Source organism: Lissotriton vulgaris, chromosome 8 (assembly GCF_964263255.1).
Source record: "Lissotriton vulgaris chromosome 8, aLisVul1.2, whole genome shotgun sequence".
NCBI classification, from domain to species: domain Eukaryota; kingdom Metazoa; phylum Chordata; class Amphibia; order Caudata; family Salamandridae; genus Lissotriton; species Lissotriton vulgaris.
The window spans coordinates 1320024834-1320049648 of record NC_141696.1 but is presented as its reverse complement, the minus strand read 5'-3'; positions in this window follow the sequence as shown (position 1 = coordinate 1320049648).

Below are 24815 nucleotides of genomic sequence, written 5' to 3'. Positions count from 1 at the left end.
TAATTTGTAGACCTGCTTTAAATGATTAATGTTTAACGTGCTCCTCCTCAGGAAGTTTTCACATCAACATTTGGTTGCTCGGTTGCACAGTGGGTATACCAACAGATAAGGCCGTGGGATAGCTCCAGGACGAGCTCTGCTCACATTAACACTGCCAATGACGTGCGTTCAATAGAAAGGTCCTACTCCCCACCTCTACAATGCTACATTATGCCTGCTTTAATGTTAGCATATAGGTTTAAAGAGTGGGTCTAATAAGGAAGCAGTTATTGGAGAGAATTTCGTGACACTTTTTACAAACAAAACTGTTACAGCGCAAATGGAATGTTAATTTTCGTACAACATTTGTTTCTGTGTAAGACAATTGCCAGCCTGTAGTTTAAACAGCCCCCATATGTGCAAGTTGATCAAAGCCACATTTACATCCCTTTCTATGATAACGATCTTTAGGAGGAAGCGGCTTTTCTCTTTACTGTGCCACTCCAGACTCCCTTTCAAATCCATTTACGAACTATTGGATCGCTTCACACCACTCCAGACTTGTTGGCGGCTTCAGTTGGTCATCTATTAGAAGCAAGGTGTTAATGCATTTCAAACCCATGAGGGGGCATGCTAGAGAAGCTGCCCACACACATCTTGATTTTTTTTTGCAATGTAGAGGTACCCTAAATAGAAAAAAACGGAGCTTCACTGGTAAACTACGTACATACATAGGAAGGTGCTGTTTACCAATGTCCACAGTTACTAAAAAGTTACCATAAATTGCACTATAGAGTGGTGCTGCGGAGTGATGCTGTACAGTGGTGCTGTACAGTGATGCTGCAGAGTGGTGGTTTAGATTGGTGCTGTAAAGGGGTACTGTACAGTGGTGCTGCAGAGAGGTGCTGCAGAGTGGTGCTGTACATTGTTGCTGCAAAGTGGTGTTTTTGATTGGGTCTCTAAAGCGGTACTGCAGAGCGGTGCTGCAGAGTGGTGCTGCAGAGTGGTAGTTTAGATTGGTGCTGTAAAGGAGTACTGCAGAGTGGTGCTGCAGAGTGGTGGTTCAGATTGGTGCTGTAAAGGAGTACTGTAGAGTGGTGCTGCAGAGTGGTGGTTTAGATTGGTGCTGTAAATGGTTACTGTACAGTGGTGCTGCAGAGTGGTGGTTTGGATTGGTGCTGTAAAGGAGTAATGTAGAGTGGTGCTGCAGAGTGGTGGTTTAGATTGGTGCTGTAAATGGTTACTGTACAGTGGTGCTGCAGAGTGGTGCTGTACAGTGGTGCTGCAGAGTGGTGGTTTGGATTGGTGCTGTAAAGTGGTACTGTAGAGTAATGCTGCAGAGTGGTGCTGCAGGATGGTGCTGTACATTGGTACTGCAGAGTGGTGTTTTTGATTGGGTCTGTAAAGCAGTACTGCAGAGCGGTGCTGCAGAGTGGTGCTGCAGAGTGGTAGTTTAGATTGGTGCTGAAAAGGAGTACTGCAGAGTGGTGCTGTAGAGTGGTGCTATATAGTGGTGCTGCAAAGTGGTGGTTTAGATTGTTGATGTACAGGGGTACTGTAGAGCGGTGCTGCAGAGTGGTGCTGTCGAGTGGTGCTGTACAGTGATGCTGCCGAATGGTGCTGTACAGTGGTGCTGCAGAGTGGTGGTTTAGATCAGTGCTGTAGATTGGTATGCTGCAGAGTGGTGCTGTATGGTGGTGCTGTAGAAGGATGCTGCAGAGGGGCGCTGCAGAGGGGTGCTGCGGGGTGGTGGTTGAGATTGGTGCTCGAAAGGGGTACTGTGGAGTGGTGCTGTAAAGGGGTACTGTAGAGTAGTGTTGTAAAGGGGTATTGTAGAGTGGTGCTGCAGAGTAGTGATTTAGATTGGTGCTGTAGAGTGGTGCTGCAGAGTGGTGCTGTAAAGGGGTACTGCAGAGTGGTGCTGCAGAGTGGTGCTGCAGAATGATGCTTTAAAGGGTACTGTAGAGAAGTGCTACAGAGTGGTGCTGTAGAGTAACTGTAGAGTGGTGCTGTAGAGCTCTTCAACATTTATTTATGTATTTATTATTTATTTTCTGACTTGTAAAGCGCCTGGTGACCCGAAGGCATCCCCGCGCTATGAGGTTGTGAGATCCAAGAGAGGGGGACCAGGGGACTATTTGGGGAAGAGGAAGGTTTTACGTTTTTTGCGGAAAAGGGCGTGACAGGGTTCAAGGCGCAGATTGCGAGGAAGTGCGTTCCATTTTGAAGAGGCATTGACCGAGAAGCGGCGGCCACCGGTGCGTGTCTTCTTGAATTTTGGGACTATGGTCAGATGTTCACTGTCAGATCGAAGATTTCTAGGGGCTTTGTAAGGAATGACCATGCCTTTAAGGGCGGCAGGGCCAGCCCCGTTGATGAGTTTGTGCGTAGTGCACAGGGCCTTGAACTCCACTCGCTGGCGCACCGGAAGCTGTGCAGAGCTTTGAGGGCCGGTTTGGTAGAGGCTCTGGGAGGGAGGTTCAAAATAAGCCTTGCCGCAGCGTTTTGTGCACGTTGGAGCTTGGTCAAGGTAAATTCAGGAGCGCCGAGGTAAGCGGCGTTACCATAGTCCAGCCGGGATAGTATAAGCCCTTGAACCAGCAGTTTCCTGGATGGGGGGGGGGGAGAGGGGGAATCTTGCGAATTGATCGCAGAAGGCCGAAGCATGTGCCAGCGGTCTTAGCTGCCTGGGTCTTCATGGAGAGGTCCTGCTCCAGCCAGAAACCTAGTGTTTTAATTTCTGTCTTCGGAGGGGGGATATCACCGAAGGCGTCCGGCCACACTGCTGGGGGAATGGAGGACCATTTATTACCCAGGAGCATGATTTCCGTCTTTGTACCGTTCAGCTTCAGGGCAGATTCGCACATCCAGGTGTGAATATCTTGCAGACAATGCAAAAGTTTTTCTGGGTGATTGTCCAGGTGAGAAAGGGAAACGACAAGTTGGGTGTCGTCAGCATAGTTTACTATTTTTATCCCATATGGGGTCACAACATCTTCCAAGGGGGCCATGTAAACATTAAACAGGGTGGGACTAAGCGAGGACCCCTGGGGCACTCCACATGTTAGAGGGAGGGGGTCTGAGCGAGAGTTGCTGTCCCACACCTGAAATGAACGACCGGAAAGGAAGGATTTGATCCATGCATATGCAGTTCCCACAATTCCTGCCCTGGCCAGGCGATGGAGGAGGACACGATGATCCACCGTATCAAAGGCAGCACTGAGGTCCAGGAGGATCACTGCCACTGATCCTCCCGAATCCAGGATGCATCTTGCCTCCTCGATGACAGAGAGGAGGGCGGTGTCTGTGCCCTGGCCCGGCCGGAATCCTGTTTGGGACTGACGCAGGATATTGTTAGCCTCAAGGAATTGGGAGAGTTGCATATTGACTAATTTCTCAGCCATCTTGCTGATACAGGGGAGGAGCGATATAGGTCTGTAGTTGGCCATGTCGTCCGGGTCCAGCTGGGGCTTTTTCAGCAGGGCCTTGACGACAGCGCTCTTCCAGGTGGGAGGTACTGTGCCATGGGAAAGAGAGGTGTTAATGAGATCCCTGATGGTGGGGGCTATGCTGGTAGACACAGTTTTTAAGAATCTGGCGGGGGCCGGGTCCAGGGGGGATCCGCTTTTCATTTTTGCCAGCGTGGCGGTGACCTCAACGAGGGAGGCTGCTCTGAAGGAGGTCAACCGCGGGCTGTTAGTGCAGTCGACTGTATTAGCAGGATTGAGCGGGCTGATAGATGGGAGGGAATCCAGTATCCGCAGGATTTTGGACTCGAAGTAGGTGGCTAGGTCTTTGCTTCTATCCGGGGGGGGGGGGGAGAGCAGCGGAAGCTGAAGGGATGTTGAGTAGTTCCTTTACTATTAGGTAGGATTCTTTAGCAGAGTTGGACGCATTTTTTATTCTATTGTCATAGAATGTAGCCTTGGCTAGTTTAATGGCCGATTTGTAGCGTCTTACCGCGCTGTTGTAGATGTCCTTATTGCTGTGGAGCCAGTCTTTCCTCCACAGTCTCTCAGCCTTTTTGCACTCTTTGCGGAGGTCTCGGAGTTCAGAGGTGTACCATAGTGCATGGCCCTTTATTCTATTTTTGATCTCCCGGTTTTTTATAGGAATGATGCTGTCAAGGGATGAGGAAATCCAATCTCTAAATTGGGTGTCGGCCTCGTGCGGGTCTTCCGCAAGACTCGGAGTGGAGGAGTCCAGTGCTTTGGACCAATCCTCCGCCGAAAGTTTGGCCCAAGATCTATCTTTGGTGAAGATAGGGGGTTTATGGGGATTATTGCGGGCCCCAGGAAGAAGGAATGTGACCAGAAAGTGGTCCGTCCAGGGGAGAGGTTGGGAGTTGATGAATTGGAGAGAGGGGATATTTGAGAACACCGGGTCGAGTAGGATAGCTTAAAACATTGCAAAAGCCAATCGCTGTAGCCAAAGACTTACAAAGGTCCTAAAGGCGAGACCTATTGGCTATGCCAATGCTTGTTACCCTAACGAAAGAGAAGCTCTTGTGGATTCGGGATGCCCCAAACCAAGGAAAATAAAGGCACAGTCAGTGTGCCCATCATTGCATATAGGACTCGACCCCTAATGGTTCTATATGAAGTACAGTATCTCCCTGTACTTAATGTATCTGCATGTAAGACCACAACAGAAGCCTGTGGCTAATGCTCCCTTCACTCTGAAGCATAACGTTCTGCAGGGCTGAACCAGATGCTGCTTATTAGTTACATATATTTTATCTAGTGTAATTAGAATTGTATTCCCTTTAGAATGATATTACTTTATTAAACCACTGAAATAACACTAAATACAAAGACCAATTATTCAGTAAGGGACAATATATCCTTGGTGTGATGCTGGTTTTACTTTTCCCTCTCTCTGACTAGGAAAAAGAGGGTGTTGCTTTAGTCAAGGCATCTGACACCAGTCCTCTCTGTGTTTCTGCGCGTGTGAAAGATTCCCTTTGATCTTACTGTGAGTTGCATTTGCAAACTCCTGTTTTGCCTCGCTTAACAAATTTGCACATAATCAGTATTTATATAGTTCCCATTCAGTTCTGTGAGTCATAGTAATATTGGGAGCTCAGGCAGTAGGAAATCTTTAGGCACCAGATACAAATGGCTCATCATGTTGAGTGTGGATGGCAGCTTACGTGGGGTTGTTGATACCTCTTGTTCTGTATATCACATTGTGTGGGTTATATTTTAGTAGTTCTTGCATGCACTGTGGCCTAAAGGTAGCTGTTTAAGGATGTCCAAGGTTCTTATTGCAAGCACAATTTATTTATGCAACTTATATAGCGGGCAAATACCCTGGGGTGTCTCGGCGCTGTGGAGTAAATCTGGAGGAAGCAGCTAAGTGTGGTGACTATTGGTTGAAGAGCCAGGTTGTTACTTGTTTCCCAAATGTCATGAGGGTAGGACTGGTTTTAATGTGGAGTGATGGCTCTTCCATAATGGTGTTCCATCTTGGAATTATTGGGGCTATTAACAAAGGTATATTTACAGATGAGTCATCTATGTGTATAAATGTACTCTTACGCTTTGTAATAAATGTACTACTTTTGGCTATTGATCATTTACAAGTGTACATATACCACAATTTGTAGACTTGCATGTCACCACTCCCTGAAACTACGGGTGGACATTAGTTTATAAGTTTACATTGACTGCCTGTGGCTTTTCACATGTAGGTGGGGATCTCTGCCACCAGGGCAGAGATCTTCCTGAGGTGAAGTACAGGGAAAAGTGTAAAAGTTTAATAAAGTTTATAACAATAAGTGAAAATATTGTTAAGATAAATGCTATTGTAGATTAATGTACACATTTAATATAAATGTAGAAAAATGAATGCAGAAAACTATTAACCTAATTTTCGATTTACATATTACTTAAAATATATTACATTAATTTACCTTGTTTATGATTTATTAAAAAACACCCACATTAAACTGCGTATATTTATTTATTATGCATACAAAGTTAACACAACTTTTGTATTGAAATATTTAAATTAATTTAATATATTTTTCCACAAAATAGGGTTATATATTTTTTTATTTAAAAGGGTCATTAAAAAAGTACAAATAAACTGATAATCATTTTTACATTTTATATAATTTCTAGTCCAAATAAATTAATTTATCTTATTATTGCTTGCTATGGGGTGTTTTAAAAGAAAATCCCTGCCGCCATTATTTTCCATGGGTGGGTGTTGCAATTCTAGTGGTTGAACTTGTATGGCTCTGGACCCACATCAAGTCTGACCTGAAATACATTTACTACTGTTTGGGTCCTTTGTGGCAGTACTAACTTTAGAAGTGCAGTGTATGAGAAGAATTGGCATACTCTTTTGTAGTTGGGTGCATGTATCTTACAAAACCCCTCACAGACCTCCATTAGCCCCTCTTTTTCAGGGCAAAGATTTATGCACACAAAAAATAAGAGAGGCAGAGGCGGATACTTTCATCTGTAGGTTAGTGAAAAGTATTTTGTAGTACATGAGTACAAGCCTTCCCTTTTAGTACATGTAAGTCAACCCTAAGGTAGGCCCTATGTGACCCCATGGTAGGGTGCAGTGTATTTAAAAGGTAGGATATGTGGATTTAAGTTTTACATATCCTGGTAGTGAAAACCTAAATTTATTTTCACTAAAGCAAAGCCTATCTCTCACATAGGTTAACATCAGAGCGGCCTTGTAAAACTATACAAGTGTATTTTTCAATTGGGAACTGATAACAAATTTGAGTTTGCTGTCTCTGGACTCACCATCTAAAAACACATCTTTTTGTGATGTAGATTTTTAAATGGCAAGTCTGTAAATGTCACTTTTAGAACGGTCTCTTACAAACGAATGGGGTAACCCACGACACACCAAACCACCTGGGTCCAACGTGGTAAAGACAAAAGGTGTTCATGATGCCTCTTCTCGGGAGAAGCTGCGACCCATAAATTGAATTGGGTTAGTCACTATATGTTTAAACAAAATAATTTGCTATAAACAAGAAAAAATAGGGGAAGGACACTGGTCGAACTACAGGAGGAGAGGCCAAGCTTGGGGCAGACCACGGGGATGAGGGAACCAGTCTGGAACAGAGGCAGAACCAGAACCAAGAAACAAGTGCGCCTCTCACCAGAGACCCACGAGGAGATACAAACGCGATGACACCATTACAGATGGTAAATCCCCCCACCACTAGAGCAGACAACACAAACCCTGTGATTAATCTATCTGGGTACAGCTTGACTCCTAATGAAGAAGGTGTATTATGTAATGGTCCATCTTTTGTACCCACAACGTAATCCAACACTTGTATTCTCAGGATGGAGCTGCATCAGTTCTTCAGGAAGGTACGCCTAAAACATTATTTCATGAAAATTCCTCCAAAGCCCATTTTCTCGAGTACAGGCCTAAGAACACCCTCTAACTTCACACCACCATGCCATTGTATGTCTCATAAGATAGTGGCATTTGAATAGGTGGTACTTAGAGATGATATGAATCTCCTGTCAAAGAAGGAGTATGTTAAGTACAATATGTCCACTTCGGAACGCATGGCTCATAAGTCTTTGAAAAATAACACAGATATAGTCATTAAACCCGCCGACAAGGGCAGTGCAATAGTGGTCCAAAGTGTTGTGGACTATAGTACAGTGATTCTTTGGCAACTAAGGGTCAAAGATAACTACAGTCTACTGAGAGCAGATCCCACAAAAGCAATCTCAGGTCTCATTAAAAGGGTCACTAATGGAGGATTTGAGGAGGGCTTCCTGATTATGCATGAACATAGCTATCTGAATAACACACAACCCAGGATGCCAACTATTTATAAATTGCCTAAAATTCAAAAGCGTATGGATAATCCACCTGGTAGACCGATCATCTCAGGGTGTAGCTCCATTTTGGAACCACTATGCAAGTATAAAGGTATATTCCTCAAATTGAGTGCAGAATCTGCTGCATCCTACCTCAGGGATACAATGAAAACCATAAAACTGATTGGCAATTTGGCATTTAATCCCACTGCACAGTTGTTGTTTACCATGGACATAACAAATTGTGGGCCGACCAGGTTTGCCACTTTTGGACACCAAACGCAGTCAGTTCACAAATCAACCTTCTTCTTTTTAATGAGAGTTTACACACCAGGGAGATTAAGTGTGATTGATTATTTCATTCTATTTAAGGTTTCCTCATACACATTCCCTTGTCCTGATGAAGACCCACATGCGGACGTCAGAATTTATATTCTACGCCTAAGCCGGGTCAAAACGTCGACACTATTTATCCCTTGGCCTGCATTATATCTTATTAGTCCTCCCTTGTTTTGGATGATGCATTCAGAGTAAACTAGCATTATTTCATGAACCCAACATGAAAGAATAGGAAAAAGCTGTTTTGAAGACTGGCCCATGTACACTGGTTAACTTTTCTTAACTACATTTCAGCCAATGACCATCCGTATGTCTTATGCTGTCTCGCCCTAAGTGTACTGGGTATGCCCAGACATGGGTCCCAGGCTCACTGTGTCACTGGATTCAAGCTAGTCTGGCTGATGAGGAATGAAGCCCTGAAACCGGTCCCAGGATGCTTGTTTCTGTATCAGGGAGTACCTGGCTTGGAAGTTCGGGCTGGACTGTTCCCATGAGGCACAGTGTCAAGATGATTTGCATATGGATGGGTCTAAACTGGGGTGGCATAGTAAGCAACAAAACAATGAGTGTTACCCAGCTCTATTGACTGAGGGTGAATGTTTGATTTACTCTGCATTCTGTCCATCATCCATGTGTCTTCTGAATTCAGTGGCACAGTAAGCATGGGATCCACATGTCGGCATACCCAGAGTTGCCCTAAATTGAGTATGTCCAGACGTGGGTTCCCATTCTTCATTAGAATTAGTGATGGCTTATCATTAGATAGCTTTACATACAGATTCTATGTAATTTACCTCATTTGTGACACATGTAGCAACATATATGTACTCAAGTATTTTTGGTCAATGCCTACCTTAGCAGTTGTTTCACAAGTTGTATCAAAATTAATAGTAGTAATCAAATATTTGGCATTGTTTCAGGACAATATACTGATTTGCGGTTAGGACAAGCTGGATCACAATAAGATATTATGAAAGGTATTGGAAAGATTGAGAGGATGGGGAGGATTTATCAATTGAGTTGGGAAGTGCAAAGTTGCTGCATTACACATAAAGTGTTTAGTTTAGACCATCAGTGAAGAAGGCATAAAGCCTAAAATGAAGTGGATGAAATCTATAGAGAAGGATACAAGGCCATTCAAAAAGGAGCAGTTAAAGTAAGTACTCTTTCTTGTTCACTACTAATCCTAATCTTCTGATTGGTTTGCTGCAAGGACCAAGAGCATTTGACTGGAGACAGGGTAAGGTATGACTGGAAGAAGGAGTGCAAAGATTCTACTTTGATATGAAGAGATATAGCAAAAGGGCCTATATGTAAATTATTTGATACATGTTATAAGACAATGGTAATTACTGACATCATTAGTTATGATCGGGAAATGTTTTAATATCATGGGTGACAGAAAGTAGTAGTATTTGTTCTCATACCCTAAAGGGTGCAGGGGGAAGTTACTCAGTCATATAGATTGATGCATTTTCTAGTTGATGAGTAATTCAGCATTTAAAGAAACATTTGTGTGGCATGATATTTGGATTCCGCACAGACAACAAACCTTTCATTAAAAATGTTATCACAAAAGGAGCGTGAAAACTCATACACGTATGGCTAAATGTTTGATCAGATTACAAGAGTTCTCATTATGGTTATAGGAACTTTTCTGGCTATAAAAGGGCTGACTGCTGGATCAGGTCTATGAGTGAGCCTATTCCTAACAAGAGCCCTATATTGAACATAATATTTACCCCTTAGGGCACAGAACAATCACTCAGGAAGAACCAAGCGAGAGAGGATATAAATTACAAACCATGAAGGTTTAATAAAAAATGTAAATTCAATACAGGAGTCAAAAGGCACTAGTTAGTCAAATCATATCCAAATGCGTAACATTCATATAACTGCAAAGTGTTATTGGCAGCCAAAACTAAGCCCCAATCTAATAATAGCCAGCACCGAATACAGTCTAGCAGAAGACAAATGAGAATCAAGGAACAACTATCATAAGGACAGCTCAAGATGGCAGACGAGAAGCTGAAAAACCTGAAAATTATCCTAAATTCAGCGCCAATCAAATTAGCATGGAGTCTGTTGAACAAGACAGTCATGTGGTCTGACATAGAAAATTACACATCACAACCACCAGTTAAATAGAAAACACATCATATGGTAATACTGACATTTGGTTAAAATCTCAATAATACACTGTACTATGAATCCTTTACATAAATACAATACCACTTTCAGAATATAAACAGCATCTCAATTCGTAACGAAATGGGCCTCAGTTTGTAAACATTTATGAAATCCGTCCTATCCAAGAACATCAGGAACCCGAAACATTACATTTTATAAATGTCACAGTCCGAGAAGGACTACAGAACTAACTGAATATGCAGCCTAATTCATGAAGCCTAAATAGGCTCACAAAGGGCCAGATTCTGAGAATCTGGCCCTTTGCGAGTGCGATTTTCGCATTTGGGATTCAACATCCCAAATGCAAAAATCGCTATTTGCTAATTCACATATTTGCGAGGAATTACATTTAAGGAATCTCTATTTGAGATTCCTTAAATGTAATTCATCATCCATTTTCCAATTGCGAAATCGCAATTTCGGCCCGCAATTTACCGCGAGGTCAAACCTCGTGGTAAATTGCGAAAACTCAGAAAAATGCATTTAAATGCATTTTTCTGAGTTGCATGTTACACACACACATGTCCTTTGGACATGTGTGTGTGCAACACCTGTGTTAATTTCCATTGCAGGGGTGCTACAGGGTGTCCTTTGGACACCCCTGGCACCCTTGTACTCGCAATCTCATTTGCGATTAGCTAATTGCTAATCGCAAATTAGGAAAGACTCCCCATGCATTCCAATGGGCCTTTTGGTCCATAGGAATGCATGGGGAGTTATTCCTTATTTGCGATTAGCAATTAGCTAATCGCAAATAAGGAATCAGTGGGAATCGCAATTAATATTGCGATTCCTACATGAATACCGTTTTGCGAGTCTCAAATAGCGATTCCTTATGATTCGCTATTTGAGCCTCGCAAAACGGCCCGTTCATGAATCAGGCTGATGGTGTCATACAATAAGCATTGATGGTCAGAACTGAAACTCTGTGGTGCACACGCAGGGAAAGTAAAGATGGGTTTGTAAAGTGCTATAAGAACATGCACTAATATATGCAAATTGAGAACACGAGTAGGCCTAAAGCCTCACTCATGTCAATCTAAACATTTTTATTTATATTTAAAAAGTAGGAACAGTGCATTTGCAATTCTTTAGTGTTAATTATTATTCAGAATTTTTAACTGTGGAATCTACACCCACATTTTCCCCTCTATTATGATAGTCATCATCACAAAGTAAAAAAATAGAGTATGGAGTTCCTCAATGGGTCATGGAACACAATAGAAGGGGCTGTGTGATGAAAGGTTGGTCGCAAGTCCTCTATAGAGGGGAATTCCTCCTTTTGGGCACTAGGGCCCTCACACACCCAGCAAGTTTGGGGTCATACTTCATCATATGGGCCTGCTCCTCACCGGGTCGGCGCTGCAATACCCGACGGGCACCCATAAAGGGACTCTTTTGCGGAGATCTTTTTTTCCTTGCCATATGGGTGTAAGGGGCCTAATATGTGTAGCTGTAATAGTGTGATGTGCAGAGTAAAACAGGGGTGGGATTCCTCTAAATAACTTTATTCAGGGAGGAACCTAGCCTGGTTAAAAAGAATACAGGAGAGGCGACAATCTGGCTACAATGTGTTGGAAATGCACTCTACTCCAGGGTGGTCGACATGTTTCTCGTCTGATAGTCACGATTGATCTGTGGCGATTTCTCAGGACCGTACGTGAAAATCTAACTACCACTAGTGGTAATGTGTGCAATTACATACCACACAGTGGTTCTACGGGAACTATACCCGCAGGTAAGAAGCCAACCTCAACTATGTAAGATCGTACCTCATCATTTGCAGCAGGAAAATGACACAAGTAATGTTGTGTCTCTGCTCCAAAAAGAAGCCCAGTGGTTAACCTACCCCACACCGCTAAAATGAACAGAACAATGTCCAATCTGTTTCACTTCTTCAATCGGATCAAATGTAGTGTTTAAAAATTCAATTCTATCTCTATTTTGATAATTATCAAAATCAACAACTTTTTCTATTGCTCCATTTACTAAACATTTTTCCACATCCAAATTATGCCGTAAAATTACCCGACAGTTTTTACATACATATAAATTCTTTTCTAAGCCAGCAGTCCTCACCAGGCCGGGTCACCCCCTTGCTCCTCCTGCCACCTCCTGCTCCTGCCTGCCAGCCTTGCCGCATTCTACCGCCGCAGACGCCCCCCTGGCCCCCCGAGCGGCCCAGCCTCAGCAGAGCTGCCCGCTCGCCAGTTTCCCGCCGCAGCTTGCCACAGGCCCCGCCCACCACCGGCCCATTGGCCGAGCTGCTCCCGCCGCCCAGCTGACCCGCCCTCTCGTCCCCCTTCTTATGACGCCCCCAGAGCGACCGCGCAGCGGACGTGCGCAGCGGGAGCACTGATTGAGCGCCGAAGGTGCGCCAAAGGTAAGCCCGTCTGCGCCCGTCCGCGCATGGACCGCGCCCAGCGCCAGGACCCCTGGCCCCCGCAGACCCCAGCCCACCCGCCGGACGTACGACGCCGCCACCCTCAACGCACTCAAAGCCGGCCGAATCCCAGGATGCTACCGAGCCACCCCGAGACGCACCCACGGACCCTTCTGCTGCAATGCCTGCAAGTTCACCTGCATCCGGACCAGCACTACTCCAGCACCAACCAAGACCAAGACGAGCAACAGCAGCAGCCACCTGAAATGCATCCTGCTCAACACCCGCTCCGTCCACAGACACGCCATCGAGCTCTGGAACCTGCTCGACACAACCTCACCAGACGTCGCCTTCCTCACGGAAACCTGGATGAATGCCTCTTCAGCGCCCGACATCGCCATCCCAGACGGCTACAAGATCATCCGAAGGGACCGCATCAACCAGACCAGAGGAGGCATCGCCATCATCCACAGGAACACCATCCGCATCATGACCAACACCGACGACACCCTCGCACCCGCCGAGCACCTGCACTTCCAGGTCCACATCAACCCCAAGACCACCCTCAGAGGCACCCTCATCTACAGTCCCCCGGGACCACGCACACAATTCAGCGAAGACATCGCCGACTTCATCAGCCCGCACGCCCTCCTCTCCGCTGACTACATCCTCCTCGGGGACCTCAACTTCCACCTGGAGAACAACAATGACCGCAACACCTCCACCCTGCTGGACAACCTCGCAAACCTGGGACTCAAGCAGCTGGTCACCACCCCCACCCACTACGCCGGACACACACTCGACCCCGTCTTCTCATCCAGCAAGGACATCGCCTTCAGCCACGCCACCGGACTCCACTGGATGGACCACAGCTGCGTCCACTTCAGCTTCAGAAGGACCACGATCCACCACCACCAGCAACAGGCTGCAGGCAGAAGCTGGAACAAGATCACAGCCGACCAGCTCGCGACCTCCCTGAGCATGAACCCTCCCACAAGCGCAACGAACCCAAGCCAGGGGGCCACCAACCTCGCGAAGTGGATCAGCAACTGCGCAGACGACCTCGCCCCTTTGAAGACCCCGCCTAGCAGACCCGGTAGCAAGAAAGCCCCATGGTTCACCGACGAACTCAAGAGCTCCAAGAAGAACTGCCGAGCCCTCGAGAGAACATGGCGCAGAGACCCAACACCGGACAACATGACTGCCCTCAAGCTCACCACCCGAAAACACCACCAACTCATCCACGCCACCAAGAAAACCGCTTTCAAGGAACGACTGGACAACAACGCACACAACAGCAAGGTACTCTTCAACATTGTTAAAGAGCTCTCCAACCCCAACGCCGGAAACAACAACATCACCCCTTCGCAAGACCTCTGCAACTCCCTCGCCTCCTACTTCCACAACAAGATCGCGGACATACACAACAGCTTCAGCACTCAACCGACGCATGCCATGACCGAACCACCGCCCCCCACCACCACCCTCCGCGCCTGGACCCCGATCAGCACCGAAGACACCGTCCGCACGATGAACTCCTTCCACTCCGGCTCTCCTACCGACCCCTGCCCTCACCACGTCTTCAACAAGGCCGACGCTGTCATCGCACCCCACCTGCGGGACATCATCAACACCCCCTTCGACACCGCTACCTTCCCGGAGAGCTGGAAGCACGCCAAACTCAGCGCTCTACTAAAGAAGCCATCAGCCGACCCCACCGACCTCAAGAACTACCGCCCCATCTCGCTGCTCCCGTTTCCTGCAAAAGTCATCGAGAAGACCGTCAACAAGCAGCTGGCCGCCTTCCTCGAGACGAATGGATCCCTCGACCTCTCGAAGTCTGGCTTCCGGGCCAACCACAGCACTGAGACCACCCTTATCGCAGCCACCAATGATATCTGAGCACTGCTTGACAACAGAGAAACAGCAGCCCTCATCCTCCTAGACCTCTCAGCGGCCTTCAACACTGTTTGCCACCGTACACTAGCGCAGCGACTCAGCAACGTCGGAATCCAGGAGAAGGCACTGGAGTGGATCATCTCCTTCCTCGCCGTAAGGACACAGAGTCCGCCTCCCCCCATTCAGATCTGAAGCCACCAAAGTCATCTGCGGCGTTCCTCGAGGCTCCTCGCTCAGTCCAACCCTCTTCAACGTCTACATGAGCCCCCTCGCAGACATCGCACGCCAGCACAACCTCAACATCATCTCCTACGCCGACGACACCCAGCTGATTCTCTCCCTCACCAACGACCCCGCCACCGCCAGAGCCAACCTTCACGAAGGGATGAAAGAGGTAGCCGAATGGATGAAGAACAGCCGCCTGAAACTGAACTCGGACAAGACGGAAGTCCTCATCCTGGGATCCTCACCCTCCGCCTGGGATAACTCCTGGTGGCCCCCCGCCCTAGGCAGCGCACCCAAACCAACAGACCATGCACGCAACCTGGGCTTCATCCTGGACTCCTCCCTCTTCATGACCAGACAAGTCAACGCCGTCTCCTAGTCGTGCTTCAACATCCTGCACATGCTACGTAAGATCTTCCGATGGATCCCCACCGAGACCAGGAAGACGGTCACCCAGGCCCTCGTCACCAGCCGTCTGGACTACGGCAACTCCCTCTACGCCGGAACCACCGCCAAACTCCAGAAGAGACTCCAGCGGATCCAGAACGCCTCAGCACGACTCATCCTGGACATCCCCCATTGCAGCCACATCTCCGGACACCTGAGAGACCTGCACTGGCTCCCAGTCAACAAGAGAATCACCTTCCGACTCCTCACCCACGCACACAATGCCCTACACAACCAAGGCCCAGGATACCTCAACAGCCGCCTCAACTTCTACGCTCCCAAACACCAGCTTCGATCGACCGGGCACGCCCTCGCCGCCGTCCCCCGCATCCGAAGAGCCACCACAGGGGGACGGTCCTTTTCCTACCTCGCCGCCAAGACATGGAACTCCCTCCCGACCCACCTCCGCCTGACCCAGGACCACCTCGTCTTCAGGAAGCAACTCAAGACCTGGCTGTTCGAGCAGTAGCGGACCCCCCTCCCCCAACACCTTGAGACCCTCTGGGTGAGTAGTGCGCTATATAAATGCTTTGATTGATTGATTGATTGATTGATTGAGTCCTAGATAGAGATTTTTCCAAAGAATACAATTTTGTTTTTAATTTTTCTGAGAAAATAATAGTAATTCCTTTGTGTTCTATTTTATCAATGGCTTCCATTTTTATTATTTGTTGTTTTTCCAGCTTTAAATGTTCTTGATTGAATGTAGAATACTCTTGCGGTGTTGGCATTAGGCAAATTATAGATTTCTTTTCTCCATATATTTTGTATATTATTTCCGGAGCAACATTTTCATTTGGAAACAAGTTTGTAAGTAGCCAACTTTGCAAAGCTTCTTTACCATGTTCTGTCAATACGCCAATTCTTATATTTTGAAGAATGCTTCCATATTCTTCATCACTTGCTTGTCACATATTTTTAATAAGTTCTTTGTATTCAAAATATGACCAAATGTTGACATTTCCAATACTTCCCAAAGATTTCCTGGTGTCTTCATGCACAAGTGTTTTAAATACTGGTTCCCCTTTTACTGGAATAAGTTGCAGGAGATCGCCAAAAACAATCATATGTCTTCCTCCAAATAACATATGATAATCTGTTTTTTAAAATCTGCTGCATTCTTAAATGTACAAAGGCAAGCTTTACGTTTAAGACCATGCTCACCTCATCAATTATCAGAAGTTTCATTTTCTTTAGTACCCTTGAAACCTCATAACAAGCTTCTCCAGATAGCTTGTGATATTCCAATTTGTTTTCATGTTCAACAGGTAGCATCGGTAAATGATGTAATGTTATCCCTTTAATGTTGTGTGCTGCTAACCCAGTTAGAGCGGTTACAACCCAAGATAAATGTGATTCCATGGTTTTCTGTAGATAACAGGTCAAAACTTTAATTAAGAAACTTTTTCCTGCACCAGCTTGACCACTGATATACATTTGAATAGGTTTAAATGATGTGCAGTTGCATTCTTTATTTTCATGAAGTAAACCATGGTCTATCTGTTCTGTACCTTGCTGATATATATTTTTTTGTTCAATATTTAGTTGTTTTTCCAAGTTTCCCAACTCCATAATATCCTTTTGAGCTTGATGCATTGCTGTTTCTACTTCACCCATGGCTATTGCTGCTTCATTTTCAAGAATTGGTTTTCCTAGTGGATCTTGACTCAGTGGAGCAGAACTTTGACTACCTTGAGAACTGTCTCTAGCAATCTCAGCTGCAATGGTTGCTTCTTGTTTAATTTCTTCATTCAACATTTGTAGATAATTTGGAAAAACTGTGCATTCAATGCTATCTTTACAAGCATTAAAAGAATCTTCATAGAACTGAAAATCTCCAAGTAATTCCATTTCAGTACGCCAAGGCGTGAACAGTTGCAGAAGTGCTAAATGGTAAAATTCACTTTTATCTGGAGTTTCGCAACTGAGTTTCCTGTCATTAATGAAATTTCCTTTGGCACGTTTCACCAAACATCCATCACAGCCAATGACTTCATATTTTTCTTCATTTATGTTCTTTGAAATATTTCTCCTAAAGCTGTAATATTGCAGTACTTCATAGAGACATATGATTTCAAGAAAGGGACTTCTTTTAGGACAGTATGTATCCAACATGTTTGTTTTAACAATATCTGTGCTTTCCGGTTTATTTAATGCTAAATATTCAATTTCTTGTACAGATCTCAATTCTCGATTTCGTGTTGCAGCAATACCTAGACTAACCCAAATGATTCCTCTTGACTTTGAATATAAACTTGCAGAGGTCAACCGATCCGAACATTTGTAGTATCCAATCTCTCGATGGGACAGAATCTTCAAACCAAAGCTGTACAATTTGTTACTAAGACTCTTCTCTTGTGAAATTTCTTTCCACATTTCTTTCAACTCTCTCTTTTCATTTTTTGTTATGTATGACAAAACATAGCGAGCAACAACAATAGAATTATCTGAAATATACTGGATATCCATATTTACATTCCACATTGACAAAATAACTGGATTGTAGTAATTCATTTTATTTGAACGTTAATTTCTTTTTAAATCGTAAGTATCTTTGGGAGATTTTCAAGTTATAGTATGCATCACTGCTTATTTGAAACTGTTAACTCTTCCCTTGGAAATTACTGGACAGGTTGCATAAAACTTTGCTTTTGTCTTGTATTTCCGTCGACAGTATTTGCCACATCAATGAGTTAGAAACCACTTGATGTCTTAAGGTATTTTCTTCTCCTGTTTTTGAAATACCACATGTTACATAGTCTTCAATAAAATAAAAAACAGTCTCATCAGAATCAGTTCCAAATTTAGGTGCATCCTTGAGCCATAAAAGCATATGCATATGAGGAGCACCTCTAGCTTGGTACTCTTTTCTCCAAAAGTAATCAATAATTTCTCCGAGAGGTGGGATGTTTTTATTGCAGATAAAAGACACCATAGCTTGAAACCTATGATTAAAATGTCTGCACACATTTACAGGATCCAAGGAACACAGTTCTCCAGCTGTCTTTAATTCAATGTTTTTAATATTCGAATTTGCTTCACGAAGAAATTCAAGTAAATTGTCCCATGCATATTCAGCACAGCTTAGCGTAACAAACCAAGTAGGGGTTCCTAAGTTCCTTAACATACATTTAAGTTCTCCATGATGACAATACCCATATTCATTAGTACCACGTTGACACACCATCAAATTAATCAATTGAGATTCTAAATGATTGTCTCTCTGTTGTACTTTGTCCATGAATTCCTTTGCAGAAACATGTTGAAGATGAACTCCTATTTTTAATATGTGGTTCACAGCATATGAAAGTACAGACAAGTCACTGTCAAACAAAAGATGAAATATATATGGAATACATTGTCGAAATCTTGGCTCATCTGAGTACAATCTTGTTGTACGATATTCTGATGCCGGAATCTGTACTGGTTGTTCATCATATCATTCACTTTTTTCAGTGGGGAAGAGCTTTGGAAAACAATGAGCTTCCAAACTTCTTCCCCAATATTCAAAGGAGTTCCCTTCATATTCTTTATTTGAAATAATTCAATAGTATTTCCAATCACTTCCTTTGAATGTAAAGGATGTACACCATAATGTTCACACATTTCTTCACTTTTGGAGATGTCCACTTTTTCAATTTGGCCACTTAAAATTTCGCTATCATCCCCTAAAACTATTTCTTCTTCCACATACACATTTTTGTAATAAACATTGTTATTTATGAGATATAACGTAGCCTTTTGCACTTTGCTGACATCTACTACCTCTTGTCATATTTTCTGACTCTTCGTAGGAATACCATTAACTAGAATACCTACAGGTTCAGTTTCCTCTTGCTCTACACCGAAGATTTCAACATTTTTTTAAATCTAGAGCTAAATACACAACTCTTCTTTTTAATCCACTTTGTAAATCTGTGGGAGGCAACTTGACTGTTTGAGGCTCCATACGAACATTAACCTGAAACGGGTGCAGAGATTGAATCAGAATGGACTATTAAAGTTTTTATTCACAGCTGATTGGCATCAATCATAACATTACATTAGCGATGTTCGAGTGTTACAGCCGGGTTTTACATTTCCTCCCCAACTCAGATCCCCATTTCTTACAACAGTAATCGTCACATAGTGTATCAGAACATTACATAGGCTATCGTCTCAAATTGTCACGACAGGCACTGTATAAGGTAATGAAATATCATCAATCAAACATCCCTCCATCCACCCACCTCCCCCCCACCCTCTTTCAACCAAAAAACTAGTCGTCTCCCGGCTATCCAGCAGGAGCAATCATTGGGATGAAAAGTTGAACATGGGTCCCTTCCCGGTAAGCATAGGTGCTAATGTGTGTCATAACGTGGGTCATTACACCGTATAGCAGTGTTTGACGTAGGGGAATGTGAGTGGGGTCTGGACCTACTGTTGTGTGCCAAACGCAGCGTAACTATTCCCATCTAATTCTCCTGTTCAGTGTTCCCCAGTTGTGTTTGGTCTTCTCCCTCCAGTGTAATGAGCATAGCCTCCCATTCCAGGGAGATAGGGATCTTCCGAAGGCCTCTTGCTTCTTCCCTCCTGAGTTTCGTCCCCTCCACCCGTCCCCACTTAAGTACTTCTGAGCGCCAGAGGTGTGCAGCGGGCGGCCTGCGCGACTTCCACCTCATGGTGAGCATTCTAATTGCAAGCAGCAGGGCCATATCCAATAATTTCAACGGAGCCTTCAGTTCTTTCGGCCTACTGCGCAGCCCAAAGAGGCAGCATTGTGCCTCCTCCGGCACTGGAAGGGTTGTTACCGTCCTCAGTGTCCGGCACACTTACATCCAGTAACCACGGAGTCAAGGACACGACCATAGCATGTGGATGAGCCCGGCCTCGTCCTCGTCACAACCTGGGCAGGTGTGGGGGGAGTTGGGGAACATTTTATGTATGCGAGTAGGGGTCAGGTATGCTCTATGCAAGATCATCCCTTGGATAAATCAGAACCGGACATTGCGGGAGACTCGCCTGGGATGCTTCAGCATTGCAGTCCACTCCGTATCCGAGATGTCTCGGTCTAGATCTTGAGCCCAAGTGTTCCGAAGGGTAATGAGTGGTAACGCGGCGTGGGCCCTAACTCCCACATACAGCCAGCGCACCAAGTGCCCACCCAATCCCATAAGATGCATCAAGTGTACCAGCTGATGCCCATCTGTGCTGTACAAGTGTGTGACTGTGGCGGGCAATAAGTACATTCTGGGGGGAGCTCCCGTGGCCTGTAGGAAGTCGTCATGTGTAAGAAGATGGTCGTCACCAAACAAGTCGCCCACCACTTCCACGCCCGATTCAGACCATGGGCTCAACACTCTGTCCGTCAGTGTTCCCTGCGGTGTCGGAATGCCCAGTAACTGAATGTTGGGCCCATATGGCACCGTCGCATTTGTGTACGCTAGTGCCTTCCGCCAAACCTTCAGTGCCGTGTGGAGAAGTGGGTGGCGGTCTGCTGGAATGCGGCTCCTAGGGAGGGGTAGGGCATGGAGCTCCCCACGTTTCAGTCTGTCAGTCATGTACCCTATTTCATGGAGGTTCCATCCCGCTATCCAGTAGGAAAGCCAGTGGGGTTGGCCAGCGTAGTAATACCCCCGGAAATCTGGAGCACCCATCCCGCCGGCTCTGGTCCCCAGCTGCAGCTTTCGCAGTCCTATCCATCGTTTCCCCGTCTCCCAAGTCAGAGTGGTTAACAGAGAGTTAAGGGCGTCAAAGATGGATTGCGGTAAAAACACTGGAATATTCACAAAGAAGTATAATAGTCTAGGGAGCATCACCATCTTGGAGAGTGCAATTCTGCCCGCGACGGATAAGGGTAACGTCGTCCAGAACCCTACAGAGGCCCGAAGTTTCGCCACAGCCTTCTTGACGTTTCCCTCTATCTGATCATCCTGTTGACGATAAACCTGTATCCCCAGATACTTAAATGTGTCCGGCGCAATCGGGAGAACATCAGCGCCAAACTTCAGTACACCGGGATCTGGGGTAGCTCTAAAATAGAAGCCAATGGACTTCTCAGGGTTAATAGTAAGGCCCGATATAACAGAAAATCTCTCAAAGATGTCATACACTGGGCCGTGATCAGCCTCCAAGTCTCTTAGGAACAACATGATGTCATCCGCATAAATGGACAGAAGGTGCCGAGTGCCACCACTCGGTATCCCCCAGTGTTCCATCGTGGCCCTTAGGGCTATGGCCAGCTGTTCCAGAGCCAGCACGAATAACAGCGGCGACAGCGGGCATCCCTGCCACGTGCCACGATGGATTGCGTACATTCCCGAGATATGTCGTCCCGTTCGTGCCCTAGCCGTGGGGACGGTATAGAGCAATCTTATCCATGCTATGAGAGAGGCTGGGAGTCCGAACCTCTCCAGGGTCGAGAACATGAACGTCCAGGCTAGAGAGTCGAAGGCTTGGCGGAGGTCCAAGGATGTACAGCCTGCCTTAGGGAGTTCAGGGGTGGCAGATGCCATGAGAGCGTGCAGCCTACATATATTCATAGAGGTGCTCCTGCCCGGCAGGAACCCGCATTGGTCCCTGTGAACCAGCGTTGGGAGGTATTGCTGTAGTCGTCGGGCTATCATTTTACTAAGTATTTTATATTCCGTTGCTAACATGGACAATGGTCTGTAATTCGCCATGTCCAAGCTATCCCTCCCGGGTTTCGGCAGGGAGACAACCAATGCCTGCACCGTGGAGTCAGGCAGATGGCCCTCCGTCAGTGCCTCTTGGTAAATTCTCTCCAGTATCGGCACTAGGGTGTCCGAGTACGTCGCGTAGAACTCCACCGGGAGGCCATCCATGCCCGGCGTCTTGTTGCGGGTCAGCGACTTGATAACCGTCTGGATTTCATGTCGCGTTATGGGGCCTTCGAGACCCCTGTGGGCATCTGCCGTCAGTTGTTATGTACAGCTCTAGCTGGCCTTTTGTTCTCCTCTAAATTGGTATAACAATTTTTATAAATACATTGATTACTACCCAACTCAAAGCAATCTTCCACCAACAAATAAGCTCCAAATTCATTCCACTCATCATTGTTTTCTTTTTCAATACATTTTAAATACAGATCAACATTCCTAGTTTGATTTCTATAGTGAGTACATTGAAAACAAATGCAAACATAGTTTGGTCTTTCACAACAAATTACCTTATAATTCGTAGTTTTTTCTTCAAGCTTCTCAGTACTACTATCTTCCACCTCTTCTTCAACACCTACACTCATCAAAATCTCACTTTCTTTATACCCTAGTTCAGTACCAACGGAACAAAACTCTATATCATCACCAACTTTTTTTACATCATATACTGACCCATGCAAAACAGAAGTGTTTAAGTCACTTAAAATTATTGCAGGACTTTTTTCATAGTAAAATCTTCTTACTAACTTCCGCATTGCAGAGGGATGTACTGCTAACATTCTCAAATGATAAAAAAAACTTTGACACACTTTTCTAGAAAGACACACCAGAGAATGACCTTGCAAGGCAGTATTTTTTCCCACTTGGTAAGGATCTAGTCCTTGCAACATCCTAATCTTTTGCTTAATACTTTTTTAGTATACTCTTGTAACAAATTTTGTAAAATATCAATAGACTCCTGTCAAATACTACAAATACTACTGCAATCCCATGTATACACTGGAGCTTGTATATATGTCTCCCTTGAGCTTTTTCAGCTATCACTTTTTCCACATTTCTAGGAACCATCTTGTCTTTGTCAGTTGCACAACAGTTCTTCACTTCATAAGCACGACCACTCGTATCAACTGCGTGAACTAATGTATTGTTTTGAAAATAGCTCTCTTCATTAAAAAAAAGGTTCGGAACTAGAAGTATGCTTCCATTCACCCCAATTATTTTTACAAAAGTTAGTTCTGTTGATTAGTCTTTTCCTTTTAGTTTTGTTCTTCATAGAATGCAGTGGTTTATCTAATGTTCGCATTCTCTCTAAAACTAAAATGAACAATCTTCTCACTTCAAAAGTCTTTTCGACTATACTTTCAATCTTTTTTTTTCTTTTTATAAAATGCAAATCTTGTTTCATATTTCTTGCCATGTTTCAACAAATGTTTTAGTACTTTTATGCATAGGTTTCCAAATTTCATAAAATTGCTTATTTCTTCTTTCAACATAGATTCTTTTCTCAATTCCTGAATTTCTATTAATTTGTCTTTTTCATTCTACAAGTATTCTTTCTATTATCATCATTTCAACAATCCTTTCCTCTCACCACATGCTGTAGTTCATCTAATTCGTGTGTTTCCTTCTCTTTTAAATAGTACTGTTTTCTTTGTTGTTTTTTCATGTGCGCATTTCTTGTCATGGTTATTCTTTCTTAATAGTAAAGCAGAATATCTGAATAAACAATTTTAAAAATAGTGTTCTATTATTAAAATCATTATATACATATATACTTATCTATTACTAAAGAAACACTTTCTATTTTAAAGGCTGCAAAGAAATGCATATATGGTTTTCTTATTATGGTAACAATTACACCTGAGCTGCAAAATAAGTGAAAAGAAGTGCAGAAAAAACAGTAATATCTGAATGATTACAGCAGTACATATCTAGTGCATGCCCAGAACCTATGAACGGGAATTAATTATATTAACCTGGATGTCTGGAATACCGTGCTCTCCCTATGTTCCTTGATGAACTGCGCCATGATGAAGGAATTCCCCACTGTGGAATGTTTCCGAAACGCACGTCGGCGCTTTTTCTGTCTGGTTGATGAGAGTTTTTTAGTTGGTTGAGGCAATATGGATGTATCGATTTTTGAGTGAGTCAGTGATTGGTAGAATGAGTGAGTGATGTAGGTTCCTTCTTTAATTATTCTTCCTTTCTCTGGGCTGATGTTACATGAATTATATGTAGTCCTTATGCAATAAAGTATGGATTTTGCTCTATGTACATTTAATATATATTTTTCTATGAATACAAATGACAATAAAATAATTTAAATATACTTAGCTGTTCTGTGGGCAATTGCTACTATTGGAATTATTTGGTCCTTGATATCTTCGAACCACCCTTTCATGTTGTTGTATACATATATTGCCCTGGTGGGTTGGTCCCCCTTCCCTTATCCTTTTTAAGTTCAGGGTCCCTCTCATGTTTTTTGTACGGAAAATAGGTAACAATGCTACAGAAAAGGGTAGCAGAGGTGCCGAAAAAGGCACCACAGTTACAAAAACAGGCAAGTAAAGTGCAGAAGGATACAAGAGAACTGCAGAAACGTACAATATAGGTGGAAAAAAGGCAAGTAAGGTACTGCATGGTGAGTATTCGAGTGTTTTTATAACTGCATGAGAGCTGGGCCTAGTCAAAAATCAAGCAGCACTCTATTATATAACTCAACTATAAATGTCTTCAAATTGTTAAAAGCACACATACATATCTCTCTATGGTATCAAACTATGATGATATGTAAAATAAATATGTATACAATTGTTATACTTATTCCTGCTGCTCAGCCTAGAATGTGTGGTGTGAGAGCTTGTTAGAATGTTGAGTGTG